General features: G+C 42.2%; 2 long non-coding RNA genes across 2 annotated transcripts; both read right to left on the bottom strand.

Moving 5' to 3' along the window:
- Positions 1–663: 663 nt before the first annotated feature.
- Positions 664–4,813, bottom strand: LOC138918253 (uncharacterized). The gene is made up of 2 exons (XR_011427351.1): positions 4,648–4,813; positions 664–957 (listed from the first exon to the last, which is right to left on the bottom strand). It is a non-coding gene; the product is annotated as an uncharacterized lncRNA (long non-coding RNA).
- Positions 4,814–5,821: 1,008 nt separating this feature from the next.
- On the bottom strand, positions 5,822–14,507 carry LOC138918254 (uncharacterized). The gene is made up of 2 exons (XR_011427352.1): positions 14,306–14,507; positions 5,822–8,887 (listed from the first exon to the last, which is right to left on the bottom strand). It is a non-coding gene; the product is annotated as an uncharacterized lncRNA (long non-coding RNA).
- Between the last annotated feature and the right edge of the window lie 3,963 nt (positions 14,508–18,470).

The raw sequence follows: 18,470 nt of genomic DNA, 5'->3' as shown, positions 1-18,470 counted from the left end.
GGCAGTCTCTGGAGTTTGAATCTCCGTTCTATCATTTACTATGTGAGCTTAAGTTATTTAAACTCTCTATTTGCTTGGTTTCCTTGTCTGACAAAATGAACATGATTAGGGTGGTTGTAAGGATTAAATGAGGACATACATATAAAACACTCAGCTTTGTAGGGTACTTTTGAAGAGCTCAGTAAATGTTGGTGATTTTTAAAATTGACACATTTAAGATATCTCAGAAAACAGGCAAGATCAACATCACTTTTTCCATTTTATATTTTCAAAAACAGAGGCTCTAAAAGACGAAATGACTTGGCCAGGATTATACAATGGTAGAGCAAGGGCTGTAATTCCAGTTTTTAAAAATGTCATTCACAAATATTTATTGAGTGCCTACAGTGTACCAGGCCTTAGGAATAGAGGCCCTCTCCTTTTTAAAACTTATAGTCTAGGGTTGGGGTCAGCTAACTATCACCTGTGGGACAAACCCAGGTCTTTGTCTGCTTTTGTAAATAGAGTTTTATTGGAGCACAGCCATGCTCCATTGTTAGTGTGTTGTCTCTGGTTCTTTCCTGCGATAGTGGTAGAGGTGAGCAGACGCTACAGAGACTGTATGAGCCCAAAGCCTAAAATATTTCCTATCTGACTCTACAAAAAAAGTTTGCCAGGCTATAGTCTAGTGGATTTATGATTTATTAGTCTAGAAACATTTTCTTTAATAGTAAAGAACTAATTAAAACAAGGAAAAAAATGTCTTCAGAATGTGAACAAGTTTTAGTCTCTACACCTTCTGTTATACTCAATGCAATTTCTCCCACCACCTTTTGAAAGAAGGATTCTCCTTACGCATCTACGGGAAGTTGGAAGATAGTTTCTGATAGATCCACATTTCCTCTGAGTTGTTCTCAACATTTAATTCCGGATTATCCTCCAGACCTAGGGCCTTGTACATTATTCCCGCTTTTCCAGCTGGAGCGAAGAAACAATGTATTATGTTACTCAACTTGGCTAAATTATAAAACCTCTTGACAGACACGCCTTTTAGCCATGCAGGCTAGAAAATTCTCCTTGCATCCATTCCTTAGTAATAATAAAATAAATCATGCACCCACATTCACTTAAAATATTAAATAATTAAATCATTTCAGCTTTCCAGTTTCAGAATTTCAAGGGTGTTTGTACACATATTTTAGCATAATTTGGTTAATTGCCTTTGCTTTTCTCATCTAAAAGGTACATGATGAGTCGTGTGGCAGAATCGTTTCTAAAAGAAATAGAGATTCTTCCACAAGGGATGGCTGAGTACAGCAATGTCATTATCTTTTAAAGTCCTCCTAGCCTTGCTGGTGGGGAGCAACGACTGGGCCTTGGAACACAAAACACTGATCCAAGCATCTGGCTTCCTGGCTAATCTTGGTGACATGCACTCTGGAATAGCTTTGCTTATGAAGGCAGTGCAGAGCAAAAATCATTGCAGATGGTCTGTCTTGTTGGAAAGCATGGGCATTGACATTGATTTCAAAGATATCATTTAGACTTATTTTCTTGATGAGCAGTGGCTTCAGAAAATGCTGTGGGAAAGGGTTCTGAGCCTGGCTTCTTAGAAAGGGACAGGCTAGAATAACCACAAAATTTACCACAAGTAGGAACTTCTGAAGCTTGTGGAGTGCACAGAACACACCTTTGAAACCTCATCCATGTTGGGTTCCAACTGACTGGCTCATGGAAGCTGCTTGGGTGAGGAGGCCCGCGCCATTTGACAACCCAAGAGGGAGAATTTAGACAACAAATGCTCAGGTTTCTTATTGCATTGTAGGAAAGAATGAATCTGAATGTCAGGCTGTGCAAAAGCTGCCTTCAAGGATACTGGATATTGATGGGGAAGAGAAACATTGGCTCTGCCCATTACAGGTGAGCCAAGTCCACCTTGTCAGTGGAAAAAGGGGTTTAAATGCTTCTAGGTGTGTGAGTTGACAGCAGGAAGCATCCGATTTAACATGCTGCCATGAGTTGACTAGGTTTGTAGGAAAAAATGCTAAAAAGTAGAGAAAGATGTAATGATTTAAGGAATTCTAGGGTGACTTGGAATCAAAATTTAAATCAGAAATGGTATGCCACATTGTGGGGTATCAGTCCAATTAGAAGATTGTTACATGGACTCTTTAGCATTTTTAAACTTTTAATTTTAAAATCTCCTTAGTATTTCAATCTTGAAAATTAAACGGGTGTATTTTCTTAGTCCTCTCTGGGTCTATTCCTCACTGGTCTTGCTACTTAATCCTAAAGGTATTTTATCGGGGAGTAGGAAGGCCTGGCCCAGAGTTTGGTGAGTACTAGCCCTGTGGTGCACTGCTTTAATGGATGAAGAGGGGGCCCGAGTCCACAGTGGACACAACAAAGCATGACAAAGAAGACCGAAGCCACGTGAATAGGTGGAGACGGAAAGCCAGTGGTGATCAATCCAACTGGAGGAAATCAGGGGCCATGCTGAGTGATATTCTCACATAATATTCCTTGTGCCCATCTCATGGTGTGCCCTAAATGTGCCGTCTAAACTTCTCATTCACCTTTTATCTAAATGTGCAAGTAAGTTAACTTGAGGCTCTATCCTGCTTTGAATATAGAAAATTGGTCCTTTCTCCAATAGATCTGAAGACTCTCAGGGCAGGCAGATGCTTACAGAGGTAGTTGCTTTCCGTCACTCCTTGCTCCCAACTCTAATCCATGCTCCCCTTTGGTCCCCTCTGGCTTCCTGGCACCAGCTCCCTAGGAAGCTCCAGCCTTCTTTGTGGTGCTTTGCTCTCCGTAGTGGACCCAGTCCCTACTTCATTCACTAAGGCAGCATGCTCTGAGGCTGGTACCTCTCTCTGCTGTTTATTGCCCATCACTAACGGACCTTGGGAGTAGGGAAGGGGTGGAGCAAGGTGAGGGCATCACAGAAGGGCATTGCAGCACAGCACAGGATGCTGTTTCAAATTAGGAGCGGTTGTTCCTTTCCAGGAGTCCTCTCTTGAGGGTTTCTCTCCCTGGAGCCTTTTCTGCGGGGATCTCACTGTCTTCTCCCACTTTCTCCTTCCTCTGCACTAGGTCCCACCTCTAATTTAATTGTTTAGCTTTCCTGAGAAAATCTAAAAATCCTGTAAAGAGCATACACAGACCAGTGGCCTGGGTAGATACACTTTTGCCTTATTAAGCTGAATATGTTTATCCCCTCTTTGTCCCAATTTCCCTCTCCCAGACCAGAGTTGGAAGTACCCTATAAAAAAGGAAACCCAATATAACTCTGTGAATAAGAAAACCCATAGTAACCCTATGAATAAAAAAAAAAAAGGGAAGTTTTCTGTTTAAGATGGAAGCTACAGCCATGTTTTAGTTCAACCTTCAATCAATAGTCAGTTTATAAGGTAGCTAGTTTGATTTTCTTCCATTAGTTAGTGCATTGGAAAGAGGATTCTGGTTTGAAGGCTATGGAGCTAGCTTTCTGGTCCTTACTCTGTCTCTAATGTGCTGTGACCTTGGGAAGGCCCCCTTTCCTCTCTGATACTCAGGCTGCTCATCTGTAAATAGGACAGGTAGACCAGTGTTTTCCAAATTGTGTTCTTCATGTAGTACTCTGGCAAGATGTTAATGGGTGTTCCATGGAAAATGTGTTCTGGGGTTGACTCTTGAGGACTGAACACTTCAACAAGATTGGAAAGCTTTCTTTGATGCAGAACTTCTCAGATCTCTTAATAAGCTAATGTGCACTATGACGATGCAGGAGAGAGATACACTATATAGCATTTCCCAAATACATTTGAAAGAGCTCTCCCTAGCCCCATTTTTAAGCAAGAAATCTATTAATATCTTGCAGAAATGCTGCTTATTGAACACTGTCATTCTAGAGAATAATGAAGATGAGTCACTTATTTCATGGTCTTCATGTTCACATTCTGTTGCAATTGTTCCTACCTGTTCGCTCGAGTGAAGCAAGACCAAGTCAGCAGAAAGGGAGGACTGGCTATTTCTTAATGGCTTTATCTCTCTCGTTTTGTTCACTTTTTTAAAATTGCTGAAAATCTTCTCATCTTCTGAAAAAATTGCAGAGCTCTGGGAAGGTTGGTAATTGCTGTGCTGTTTGTTCAGATGGCCCTGGGTTCTATTACGACCTGCCGTAAGCCTGCCTCTACCTTAGTGAGCTGCTCTCACTAGCTGTTGCCTGTAGCTCAGGGTTTCCATTTGAGGCATGGCTCCCATTAAGAGGTTAAGGAGCCAAAGTCCTACAGAGGTTAGCTTACTCCTCCTGGCTCAGCACCATTCTCCCACCTAGTAATTCAAAGTATCAAATTTTATTTTTCAAAATGATTCAACACTTTTATTCATGTTGAAATGAAAATGGTTTCTTTCTAGATTTTCTGATTGCAAAGTTCTGGGGAAGTTTATCAAAGTAGATTTTTTATCGTGGGTGGACGGATGGAGGGCACATAGTTTCTCCTATGGGGCTGGTTCTCTAAGAACACACTTGGTCTGCTAGCTGGGTAATTCACTACTAATTAGAAGTAAGGATCAAAGTGGATTCTGGAAAATATTTTTGAAGCTGTAGAGGAAGCTGGTGCACTGCAGAGCTCTAAATTAATACCCTTGACCCAGCAAATATTCCCTCCCCGACTCTCTCCATACCAAGTTGCTTTCAGTGCCGATTTCCTCTCTCTCATTCCCTTATCAGCACACCCATATCTAATGTTCTTTTGCCACAAGGTCTCCCCAGGCTCAAGAAGACATCTGATGTTCTCGATCAGTCTAAGATGTGAGGGACTTTAGTGGATGCTGTGATAGGCCAGCCAGATTTCCCTTCAGGAATGAGAATGTATGCTTCAAAGTTCTGGAACTTTGGCCAGCAGAAATCTCCCAATTGTCAGCCCCCTAAGAGAATCGCCTTTGTTAAAGAGATCAGTCTTACCCAAGGTCAACTCCATTCAAACACTGGTGGATGAGGGGATAAAGACCTCTGTGCTGCAACTTAGAGTAACTCTAATGGGTCATCCCAGCTTCAGAACACGGTGGCCTTGGCTGAGGCCTTCATTGAGACAACATCACAGCTCAACTTCTCCCTGTCTCAATCTTGCTCCTTTCCCTTCCCCCACAGTCATTGATCCTAAAAACTCCCCTTAAGAAAATTCTAGCATACTAATCCTTGTCTTAAAGTCTCTGTCCTAGGAAATCCAATGTATAGCAGAGGCTTAATATATAAATACCAAACTCTCAAGGATGTTTGTGTTTTAAAGGAATCCGATAGCGTTATGGCTATGTTTAGCTCACAAGGAAGGGTCACTGATGCTTCAACTGCTTGGCAGGGTGCCATCTGGAAGGGAGTGGGGTAGGGGTGGTTTATGCATATAGTGGGAAGGAGTCTTATTTAAAAAAATCATTAGTGCCTTTTATGTCTTGTTTAAAATATAATTTCCTAAGTGGAAGTCATAAAGATATTGTTCTGTATTTTCTTCTAAAAGTTTGGATGTTTTGCATTGGAGATTCCATTTGGAATTGATTTTGTGTGATTGATTTTCCAATTTTATAAAGTACAAAAAATCAGGTAAAATTAAACATATGCTGTTTAGGGATATAAGCATTTGTGACAAAACTATGAACAAAAGAAAGGAAATGATAAATACAACATTTAGGGTTATTATTGCTGGGGTTAGCAAAGGCAGGGAGTGGAATGAAGAATAATATACAAGTCACTTCAATGGAATTGGTAAGGCTCCAATAGTTGAGTTGGGTGGAATACTCACGGGGTGTCCACTTTATCATTAAGCTTTGTGATCTACATAGATATTACACATATTCTTTAGTGTATCAGTATTATGCGCTTTATTTTTAAGAGAGAAGATGAGAGGAGATGAAGTGGGATTAGCAAGAACTGAAGACTCGATGTCTTGCTGTAAATGGTACCAGAGAAATGGGTAGTAACTGAAGTAGAACGTGGAGGTCACACAACGTTATTCTTGAAGACATGAGATAGTACAGCAAATCTGTATGCGGATGAGGAAATCTAGCAGAAAAAGAAATATTTCAAATGCAGGAGAGAGAAGGTGTATTTGGAGGAGCGATGCCCTGCATTCTTTTTTAAGGTATTTTTCTTGAGTTATAACTTACGCCTCTATTATATCATCAGTTCGTCTGAATTGCATGACTCATTCATTTATTCATTAGTGCTTATTCACAAGGATTATTGAGTTTCTCCTAGGTTCCAGGAGCTCATGCATGGATGCAGTTAGTAGTGAGATTTGCTTCAACCACCTAAGTTCACGGGCTTACTGTGGTGTCTTATCTTTTTTTTGAATTCATAATAGTTTACATCAATGTGAGATTTCAGTTGTACATTATTTCTTGACTGTCACCACACAAGTGCTCCCCTTCACCCCCAGTGCCCCCCCACACCCCCTTTCCCCTGGTCTTATCTTGTCCTCCCTAAATCACAGAACAACCAATTGCCAGATCTGGCTCTGACTACCTCTCATCTTCTCCCGGAACCAGCCCCCTTATTGCCTGGGCTCCAGAAACACCCATCTTCTCTTTGGTTCTTTGACTTCTCAAAGCACTTTCTGCCTCAGGCCCATTACCCTTGCAGTTGCGATTGCCTGAGGTTCTCTTTCCCCTAATTAGCTCCTAAGTGTCCTTTTCAAGTCTCAGCTCACATGTCATTCTCTCCGGGAGGCCATCTCTCCAGCTTCACCCCAACCCCACCTCCACCATCTAAATTGTGTTATCCTTCTATTCTTGCTCATGTGGCCCTTATTCACAATACTATTACGTTCACAACTGCACTGATACATTTCTTTGTTGATCTCCTTGGGTAAACAAGCAAACTCCAGGGGGGGTAAGGGCCGACCACTGTTTTGTTTCCCCTCGTGTGAGTATCTGAACTTTTACATGGAAAGTGCCTCACAGACATGCCGCGGGCCCTGTTCCCTGTGCTTCCATTCCACATTGGTGACAAAACCCAAGTCGGCAAGAAAGAAAGTTGGATATAGACAAGCGACTAATTCTTAATCCGGTTTTGTTTCTATTACAGTTACAGGGTTTGGTTTAGTGGTTGCTCAGCAGTTTTAAGAAAATGAACTAACTGTCAAATCAGAGCAGGTTAAAGCTGGTAGGGACCAGGAAAGCCTCATGAAAATATCTCGAGGGTAGAGACTGGCAGACAAGAGGACGAAAACCAAACAGCAAAAGCTAAAAACAACTGCCTACTAAGTGCTTAATATGCATTAGCCTTGTGCTAAGAGCTTTACCTACACGACCTAATTTAATCCCTTTGAATTTCCTGAGAGAAGGATCATTAGCCTCATCTTACTGTTGAAGAAATTGAAACTCCAAGAGTTATGTACTTTGCCTAAAATCATACACCTAGTAAGTGGTGGTGCCAAGACTGAAACCCAGATCTGTCTGACCCTCAAACAGTCCTTTCCCAACTCTGATGTGGATGCAGATCACCTGGGGATTCATGAAGCTGGAAATTCAGATCGGTAGCCCTGAGATTTATATCAAGTTGCTGGTGATACTGACATTGATGGTCGTGGAGAGACACTTGGCCAACCACTGATATATCTCAGCACTTTTCAAACTTTGAGATGGACATGAATCATCAGAGGGTCTTGTAAAAAACACGGATTCTGATCCACTAGGGCTGAGATGGGACGTAGGATTCTGCATTTTTTTGCAAGCTCCCAGTTGAGGCCAATTCTGCTCACCTATGGATGATACTTGGAGCAGCCAAGCTCTTGTGTACCCCAAATTCAAATTGCATACTGTAGATGGAGCCTGGGATTGGTCTCAGAGCTTCCTTCCAACTAGTGACAGCTTTTAACTGCTGACATTCACTGACAATGATTATGCTACGATGCGGCATCTGAAGCTGCCTTTGAAAATAACAAAAATCCATCCTTGGTTGCTAACTACCTCTGAAGGCGGGGAAAGGCAGAAGTGGCCTAGAAAGCTAACGTGGCCTGAGTGAAGACCAGGTTTTGTGTGATGTCAGTGGGGAGGCTTGCAAGACACGCCGAGTTCACTTGCATGTTAAGCATAGACACCAGCACCCCTCCCTTCGCAACATTTCAAAGCAGTGTGATGTCACCAGCTCTAAAAAACCCAAAGTTCATAATGAAACTTGAAATCAGGTGAGTCTCGTTTTGTTTTGAGTCCATTCACACTGTTTCTCACAGTCCCTCACTCGGTGACTTCAGGGGCACACTCTGGGGGTGAATTCTGGGAACTCTAACTGATCTTTCAGGTTTACATAAAGTGGGTTTACTCCCCTCAGAGAACATTACTTGCTTTCTTGTAAATCTTCTCCCTTGCCCAGAGTGGGGAACCTGGCTTTCAGTACTGATTGATACATTTGGGGACACCAGGTGTTGCACATGCTAGTATCTGGTCTCAGTCTCTCATCTAATGTGAACAGAGAGAAGATGCTGCAGAGACCATGGCCAGGGCAGATACCTGGGAGGCTGGTCACGCTCTTGAACTTCATATCACAGTATTCTGTCTCGCTGTCCATGAAACTGGATTAGAAACATGAGCTGCTCAACTGTTGTCCAGTTGAACCCAGCCTAGTTTTTCACAGGAGTTTACTTTTTAACGACATGGATTCTGGTTCTTAAATGAGGAGGCAGACAAGGTGAAGGCACTTGGTGAAGAACTCTCCTCTTGCATACTTAGAAACCACCAGATAAGGGGAGCATCTAGGATTGGGAAGGAAGGCGTGTCCTTCCCTGACTTCCATCACAATGCGGAAATAAAAGAAGTGGGAGGGGATGGATTTTAGAGACTGGCAGACCTGGATTTCAGCTCTGTCTCTGTCCCTTATTAGCTGTGTGGCCTTGGGCAGGTTATTTCACCTCTTAAGATTTGGTTCTCCCATCTGTAAATAGAGATAATACACAGAACATCATATTGTGAGTATGAGGATTAGATCCCACGATATATACAAAGCCCTCTGCGCCTGAAGCCTAGGATGCGCTCCATAAAGATTAACCTTTCTCCTCCCCTCTTCCTTATGCTTCCCTTTCTAGATTCCAAAGGCAACCAGCAAAAATTATCAGGCTCTGCAAAATGGCAGTTTCAAAGTGTTTTGTGCCAAGGTCCATTTAGGTTCCAAAATACTCCCATTCCGCTGCTTATTTCTGTGTTCTTGCCGTCTGATGTGTATCTGTGCGTCTCTCTGATTACACACGGCTGTCACTCAGCGCGCCGGCAGACACCAACAGATTCTGTTACAACAGCTGATTGTCAGGTCTGCCTCAGCATTTGATCAGCGAAGATTCCTCTCAGACCCCGGAGGAACTTCACTGCCAGCCAACTTTATTTTAAGAAATTGGTTGCTTTATTTACGAAGAGACCCTTCCAAAAAGTTTCCCAGCAGAACCTAAATTGGTGATTTTGTGCAAAAGAATTAAAAACTAGGTTCCAACCGTGTCGTTAATGGAGGCCTGCCACATGTGCAATACAGACAACGCAAGGCCTTAATGTTTTATTAGATTGGAGTCATTTCTGGCACTTAAACGTTTTGATGAAATTTGTTCAATTTTCTGGGTGTGTTTTATAGGAAAAAATTAAATGTTTTTTGGCAGTTCTATTAAATAGACACCGGCAACATCTCTGGATCGTTTAGTGCTCAGAAATCAATGACACAACATTTTATTTAATCCACCAGTTGAGAGCTGTATTGTAGCAGTTCTCTTTTCTTCTGGGCCACACATGATCATCATGACTATATATGAAGAGTAGGCCTGAAGCAGGGACATTTTCTTTTTAGCTGGGAAAACAAGGCCACACCAAAATACGCCGTCTTTGTGTGAATTAGTAAAAGGTGTCACATCTGAGCAGATGTGGCCCACTGGCTCTCGGTTTGACAAGAAGAGGGAGCCAATTTCTGGCACCCACTCATACTTGGCCAGTCCTTTTACGCAGTGCACAGACTGAGCAACAGTACACAGTGTTCCTTAGGAAAGCCTGGGTGCACCTGCCTCACCCAAACGAGAAAGGGGCATCTGCTTTGGGCTTCCTGTTCTTTCTTTCTTAAAGCGTTAGCCTCTGAATTGTGTTTTCCCCGCAAATTGCCCATGCATGTCTTGATCCTAAGAACAAGATGTTTCTTCTCTGCCCCTCAGCTCCTTAATTCACAAGTTTTTATGGAGTATCTTATGTATGCTAGCACACAGAAGATCTTTAGTAAATGTTTGTTGAATGATTAATTGTGATCAAATGTATTGAAAAATCACAGTAAAGATGAGTCCAGTCCACTTCAGGTCCTGGAGATGACATTAGTCATATTGTGAGGCTAGGAAAGGGATCATTTCTTTCCTCCATCCGTTTTACGTTTCCCTAGTATCTGGGAGGGTAGATATTTGTTTTGTAGTCTATGATTACATAGTGACAATTCTCTGTTGGGGACAGAGATGCAATTGGCATACATACAAGGGGATGAATTTTCTGCAAATTTTGTGAAGGGCTGTTGTTAGTTACCACGTGTGGATTTGAAAAGCCCTCAATGGCCACCTTTGTCCCTCAGGGTCTCTCCATTTCCAGTTCCACCTTCAATCCCTTCACAGAAGTGACTGTGGGATGCTCTCACACTGAGTTGACTTGAAAATGCTTTGCCCTCATGTTTTTACACTCATCCTTTTAAATTAGAAAAAGAGGAAAAGGGAAAATCAGACAAAGAAAAGGAGGGAAAAAATGTAGAGAAGGCTTCAACTTTTTGAAAGCTTTTGTAAAAAATATTTCAGCTTTGGGGACATTTCTTGGTCCAATGTCTAAATGTCCAAGGACTGACCAACCTGTCCTTCTTCTTCATGGGGAAAGATGCACCAAGGGGCAGAGAACGGGACAAAGCAGAAGCCAGAACTTTGCCTTGACTTGACCCCTGAAGAACACTTCTCAAAAGTCAGCACTCAATTTCCCCTTGGGATGGATGATGTTGGGGTGAGGGAAGCCGCTGTCACAGTTTGAAGCGTCCAGGGAAAGGGGCCAGTTAGTCGGACATCTTCTTCCATTGGCTCCTGGCCACAAGTCTATGAATTCTAGAACCATCGACCCTGCCCCTTTTGTGTGATCCTATTCTGCTTTCAACTGCCTCTCAGCTGCCTGTCTCCACATTTTCCTCCACCCTACTTCTTGCCCCATCAACTTTTCATGAGTCATGTCTGCGGGAGGAGAAACTAGAAGGACCAGAGAACATAAAAGGAGCTTTCATCGCTGGATCACAAACTGCTTTTAAACAAGGATTAATCCTCACAGCTTCCCTATGGGGTTAGGAAGCTTATTAACACCTTTGCCATCCTGGGGGATGCAGAGGTTAAGTGCTCTTCTGTCAGCATCCTGGCAGGGGCAGAAGCTAGGGCTTCCTGACTTTTCTCTCCCTCTCTCCCTTACCCCTCCAACAGAGCTCCTTTGAGGAGGGAAACCGAGCCCTTGTCTTCAGTGGCTGGCGCTGAGTCGGGTCACATGGAAGAATAAATCCCAAGCCTCCTATTCTTTCCACTGGAGAGAGACCTGACTTGCAACCAGAGATCCTGGCACTGTCACTTACTATGACAAAGTACTGCTCTCTGAGCTTCATTTCCTCATCTGTAAAATGGAAATAATAGATGCAGTTGGGAGGCACACAAGAGGAAGAATTTTCAGCAAATTTAGTGAAGGGCTATCTCTAGATACAGTGTATGGATTTGAAAAATCTCTCAAAAGGCCAGTCTTGTCCCCAGGTACCTTCCCAACGTTCACTTCCTTGGGTTGTTCTGAGGATTAAAAGAACAACATACATGTAAGGGCCAAGCAGAGGCTCAACACGTGCTAGATGCCCAATTAAGAGTGATCAGAAAGAAAAAAGCAGTGTGAACAAGATCTCAGATGTGAGACCAGGGAAGCCGTTTTTCTAGACACATGGTAGAAAATTACTTACTGAAAATATATATATATATTTTGGTGAGGAAGATTTTCCCTGAGCTAACATCTGTTGCTAATCTTCCTTTTTTTTTCCTTGAGGGAGATTAGCCCTGAGCTAACATCTGTGCCAGTCTTCCTCTACTTTGTACGTGGGTCATCGCCACAGCATGGCTGACGAGTAGTGTAGGTCTGCGTCCGGGATCCGAATCCATGAACCTGGGCTGCCAAAGCAGGTTTCACTGAAGTCAACCACTAGGCAGTGGTGTCGGCCCCTAACAAAAATATTTTTAATGGAAGGCAATACTCTTATAATGTCTAAATACCTTTTTCTCTCTTTCTTCCTTGTGACTAAAATCCTTTTAGCCTGTGACAGAGCTTACCCTCCCTCCACCCTGCAATTTTAAGGAGGTATCACAAGAATAATGAATGATAGCAGAAGCACTACTGAGGGGAGAGAGGAAAGAGAGAAGGAATTAGGTAAGGACAGCAACACAGAGAAATAGAACCCAGAGAAGGGATTTGGATGGAGGGGGTGAGCAGTTTGATAAAATCTACTCGCTAGTCTCAACAGTACCCTGGGCTGGCCCCAAGAGGAAGAGTGAGGATGGGTAGGCACAGTGGACAAGCACTGCTGTGAAGACTGGACTTTACGCCAGTTCTGTGGACACCAAGATACTCCTTATGTGGCACACTTTTATAATGGGATCCAGTTGTATGCATTAGGATTAGTGAGTTTGGTTCTAAGCACAGAAAACAGGGAAAGAGTAGTTTACATGAGTAAGGACTTTATTTGTCCCATGCCACAGAAATCCACAGGTTGGTGGTCTGGGACTAGTGCAATGGCTCAAGGATGTTTTCAAAGTCAGTCATAGCTCCTTTCCAACTTCCTGCTGTGCCAACCTTGAGGGATGGCATGTGCACTTAAGATGCTTGCTACATTGCTGGTATCATGTATGTACCCCATGCAGAAGGAAAGCAAAAGGGGCAAATGGAAAATTGGATTCTATATAGGAAAGGAAAAAACTTGTTCAGTAAGCCTCAGCTCTCTGCTTATTGGCCAGAATTGTGTCACATGACCACCTCTAGCTGCAAGGGAGTCTGGGGAAGAGACTTTTTGCAGCATGTGTAATATAAACTCCTCCATCCATGTTAATAAATCTTCAGTAAAATCCACATTGCTTTCTTTAGAGCTGTGCTACCCAAATGGCAGTAAATAGGCACATGTGGCTATTTAAATTTAAATCAGTCACAATTAAATAAAATTAAAAGTTCACTTCTTTAGTAGTACTAGCTGCATGTAGCTTGTGGCTAAAATATTAGACAGCACAGATATAGAACATTTCCATTATCTCAGAAAGTTCGACTGCATAAAAGTGAGGAGTTGCAGATTGCATAAAAAACAGTTGGGCTGGCCCAGTGGCGCAGTGGTTAAGTTCACACGCTCTGCTTAGGTGGCCCAGGGTTCACTGGTTCGGATCCCGGGTGTGTACATGGCACTGCTTGGCACGCCATGCTGTGGTAGGCATCCCACATATAAAAATAGAGGAAGATGCGCATGGATGTTAGCTCAGGGCCAGTCTTCCTCAGCAAAAAGAGGAGGATTGGTGGCAGATGTTAGCTCAGGGCTAATCTCCCTCAAAAATAAATAAATAAATGAACAGCTGATGCTCTTTGCCTTGACCAGGGCTCTAACTGTTGATGATGTTGGAGGAGGTAGGCTGAGGGAACTGGATGAAGACAGGATTCCAGAATATTTGTGATCAGTTGGTGGCAGAAGCATAGCCACTGAAACCTATACACGACAATGCTCTGGCCTCTGGCCTTCCTCAAAAATATCTGAGGTTGCTAGACTCGAGTTTAGTTCCTTTTCTCACGTTAGAGATGGACATCTCCCTTCTCTGAAATGATCGTGATGAATGTATTTTGGATTTAATTTTCCCTACAGCTAGCTCAGTCCAGTCTTTAGAAGCTCCCAGAAGCTGAGGGGTGGAGACATGGTTTGAATCCCAAGAATTTAGCAGCATTATTTGTCTAAGCATTAGAGGGAATTATTCAGCTAAGTCCTGACGACTTGAATGCAAGTTTACCTCTGAGAGTGTATTTCCCTTTCCTGCCGTGCTTCAGCCTCATTACTTGTACTATATCTTGTGCTGAATCGCACAAGATGCCCATCTGTCCAAAGGCTTATTCTTGTTGGCTCACTCTGAATGGCTTGAATTTTAACTTTACTTTGAACTTATTGGCTCGACTCCTCTTGCTTTTCCTGAGCCACGTGCACAATGAAATCCCCTCTTATTTCTCTCATAGATATTTTGAACCAAAATAATTCTACAAAAGCCATGTTGCATTTATTTTTCTTGTCTGGTTCCTTTGGAGATGGCAGCCTGTCTCCTACCTGTGAATCAGTGGGTCTGGCTCTGCCAGGAGAAAATCTCTCCAGAGAAATGCTGGGTATGGGACCACAGCTGAAAGGTTTCCTCTTCCAGCTCTGGTTGAAATTAATTACACTTATTGCTTCCCTTCTCATTTGTCTTCATGTCTAGAAAAGTGATAGAAAGTCCTGATCAGCCTTTTGTGGTTCCGCGGCAGTTGCAGTTACCAGTAATTAAAGACACAGGGCCCACTGTAGCCGTGCAGGCGGAACCGGATTGTGAACCCAGTGAACAGGGACCATGGGCCTCTGCATGATGCGTCTGTGGCTCCCTCTCTGCTGTGGGAACCCAGTTGGCACCCAATAAGTAATAAATAATCATGATAAGTAGTCTCGCCTTGTGCTTTCCAGAATAATGCCTTGCTTTTTCTAATTTTGTAAGATGGCTTCCTGATGAAGTGGAATGTCCATGTCACCATCACAGAAAATATGGATTGGTTTTCAATGAAATATTAATGATTATCAACTCACTGGGCTTTTCCTTGGTGAAGAATAAAAGAGGAGCTGAATTTCTTGATAATGAGTTAAAATATGATTGCTTCGGTATTAACTGTGGCTGGTCCAAGCTTTTTTTTTTAACCTCTTCTTCTGCCTTATCCCATCTCTCTTCTGACTGCCCTTATTTTGGGTATTTTCACTCTTCAGTGGAAACTTCAGACAAATAAGAATATGATTTTGATGACTGGGGTTTGTGGTGCTAGAATGAACCAGAAATAAGTTGTTTGTTTTTTTTTAATGAACTTTGGGAGAGGTATTTTTCTGTAAAATGGGAATAATAATATTAATAGCACCTATCTCAGAGGTTTGTGATGAGGATGAGCGAAAAAGTGGGTGGGAGTGCCTTAGCGTAGTGTCTGGCGTACAGTAAGACCTGAAGAAATGTAAATTTTCATTATTTGGTTGGAGGGGGGCAGCTGGAAAGGAGTAAAATTCTATCTGCCCCTTTGGCTCAAGTTAACTGCTTAGGTGAGAGATGTGGTGGAGGAACCTGTTACCACTGTTACAAGGAGTGGCTGTCGTAATGAGACTTGAGGATTATCTGTGGGTTTCTGCTTCCTGCTCCCTTCTGTTTCCTGAAACTATTTGAGAGTTTGCTCTGCTGACCCTGGACATGCTCTGGAGCTTTCTCCTCCCTCTTTGCTGATTCTGTCAGGATTAGCAAAAGAGCAAGAGTCTTTCAGTCCAGAATGGCTCACTCCAGGCAGGAAGGACCCATCAGAAGAGGATGTGCCTCTGAGTTCTGGAAGGAATGGGCATTGGCTCTGGAAGGGGTTGAGGCACTGGGATTTCACCGGGCTGTGCCTTCCTCTCTTGGCAACTACCACCTGCAGCCACCAGCACTGCTCCCTATCGCCCTGTCCTCCACCCCCCTTAAGCTGTCTGCAGCCTTATCTGTAGACCCATGGAGGGCTGAGGTGAGATGGAGCGATAAGCAGGAAGTGCAGTGGAATTTCATTCCTGGAAAAAAAAAAGGGACCTTGGCATGAGTTGCAGAATGGAGGGTTCGGGATGTTAATCACTGCTCCTTTTATCAGACAGCTTTATTAAGATCAATGTTTTTTGTTGCCAAATTAGAGTGGACCTAGAGCGAACTTCCCAGCAGTTATTAACACAAGTCCACATTTGCTGGAAGGATTGGGTACCTCCACGTGCTCAGCCATAGCTGGAAGTTACACAATATCTATATCATTTTTCACAGCTTTGTCATTAGCTGGTAATGATTTGATTATTTTGCAGATGAATCACAGTATAAATCTCTTTCACAAACACTACCTCCAAGTATTAATCAAAACCATTAAGGCAAAGCAGTCGGTGCAAATTAAAAAATTTGCATGTCTAAATTAAAAATTACAGTAATACATCATAAATAAATCTTTTAAATTCTCTATGGCCTCTATGCACATCCTTTCTTTGGTGTGTGTATTCTATAATGAGACCACGAATACCACGCTTTTCTGTCTCTCTCTCTCTCTAATATATGTATATCTGAGCATTATCTAATTTTAAAGGTAGAATTCAGGTCCTTAGGTAGAACTTGGTATTAGAACATGGAAAAGAAGGGGGAGGGATTTTTCCTTTTTCCTACTTATTTCTTTTTTTTTCCCAACAGAAGATTCAAAGACCGCACAAAAGAGAAGAGAAAGGAAGCTATTGCAGATAATTTGCAGTGTCTTCTGTTGTCGCAAGGTAAATATTTGTAAAAGGTGATGCTTCTTTTTCAAATAACTTTGAACTGTGAGGAAAATTACCAAGTTGTGTTTTAGGTAATATTTCATTTTGGAACTATTAACACATTACTTGCAATATGGGAGGAAATTAGAGGGCTTTGAATGATGAAAGCCACCTTTGGCATTAAAAAACTATTATTATTCCCTTGAAATGCTGAAGCAAATTAAAACAGGAAAATGAAACTTTCAAGTGCCCTGGATTTGAAAAGGCATTTTTTTCCCCTTTCATTTGTCAAAAAAAAAAAAAAATTTTTTTTTTAAATGACTTGTTTCACTGGAAACCTGGAAGAAATCATTTATAAGAAAGAAAGTCCTTTTTCCAAAATGCCTTTGCCAAAGAGTTCAGGGGACGATAGTGTCCTGTGTGGAAGTCACCCTCGTGTACGGCGTCTAAACAGGCCCCTGATGAGTGGCCTGTAGACTAGCGTACACTCAGATCCTTTGCAGCTCCAGGTAATGCAACGGCAGCAGCAATTAGAAAGCGCTTTTCCTCTGCCCAGGAGTTAACCCAATTAACCTATCTGTAACCTATTAACCTAATTAAACAGAAGAGCGTCTCTGTGTGGGAGCTACATAGGACTCTTCTCATTCGGGGATAGACGTTGGGAAGGAGGACATAGTTTAGGGAATATTATAATTTGGAGTCAGATATTTTTTGTAACAGAATTGGGACATCAAAACAGCATTCCAGTGTGTTTGGTGTTTCCCTTAACAGGAGGCCATGGAATTATCTAGCAGGCTAGCTTTGTACTTAACTTATGTGGGATAAGTGAGAACTTTACCTTCTGTAATTTGTTACTGATGTGGAGAGATTTGGGGAGACAAGGAGAGCAATCCTGCCTATCATTTCCCTTAGTTTAACTCAATTCTGTGCAATTGTTTTAACGCCATGGCTAGGCTTAAAATTTGTTAAAAGGTGGGATTTATATCTGGCCTCTTACTAGCTTGTGTGACCTCAGTGAATTGCTTGATCTCTCTGGGTCACACTTTACTCATCTGTGTAAAATGAGTGGGTTGGATGAGATGGTCTCATAAAGGTTTTTTCCAGCTCTAAATGTTTTGTGATTTTATATTGTCACTTCTCCCTCTGTTTCCTCTCTTTTTGATTCCGTTTACCAATAAATGTTTCTGGAATGACTTCGGCTGTGCTAATGTGGTAGCCATGAGTCTACTTGAATTTAAATGAACTAAAATAGATGAAATAAAAAATTCAGTTCCACAGTCATGCTAGCCACACATCAAGTGATCAGTAGCCACACGTAGCTAATGGCTGCCCGATTGGACGGCACAGATGTAAAACATTTCCATCAGTGCAGAAAGTTCTATATGCTGAATGAACCTGCAGCTTTCTTTTCTTAGACGCTGACATTCACTTGATTGTGTAGAATCCAGTTTTTTCTTTATGTATGACGATAAGAGAAGCCAACTCTTAGGGAAAATTCGTCTTTATTCAGCTTAACTTTGGTGATATTTACAGCATCCATAATGTATTTAACAAGGCACTCGGCCACTTACTAGCTGTATGATTGCGTGCAAGTTGTTCAGCCCTTCTGAGCCCCAGTTTTCTCATCCATAAAGTGGGTGTCTTATTCCCTATTCTGTAGGGTGGTTTTAAAGCACCTGGCCTGGTGCTGGGCAATAGTAGATGCCCAATGATTATTATTTGTTAATATTCGTTTTGTGGAATAACAAAGTCCACCACTAGACTGCTGAGGAAGTTTTATTTGTTAAAAAACATTGGGTGAGAATGAGACTTTGTAGGAAGATATCATAAATGCAAATATTTTTCTTCTGAAAAAAATTTTAGGCTGGGAAATTTAACAGAAGGATAGCAAAAACCCTCTATGATAAGTCATATATCTACTGGGCTAAAGGAAAGAGAACGGGATATATCAAAGATG

This window comes from Equus caballus, chromosome 16, assembly GCF_041296265.1.
Source record: "Equus caballus isolate H_3958 breed thoroughbred chromosome 16, TB-T2T, whole genome shotgun sequence".
Classification (NCBI taxonomy): domain Eukaryota; kingdom Metazoa; phylum Chordata; class Mammalia; order Perissodactyla; family Equidae; genus Equus; species Equus caballus.
Note: the sequence above shows the minus strand (reverse complement) of the source record. Positions and strands in the feature narration are given on the sequence as shown.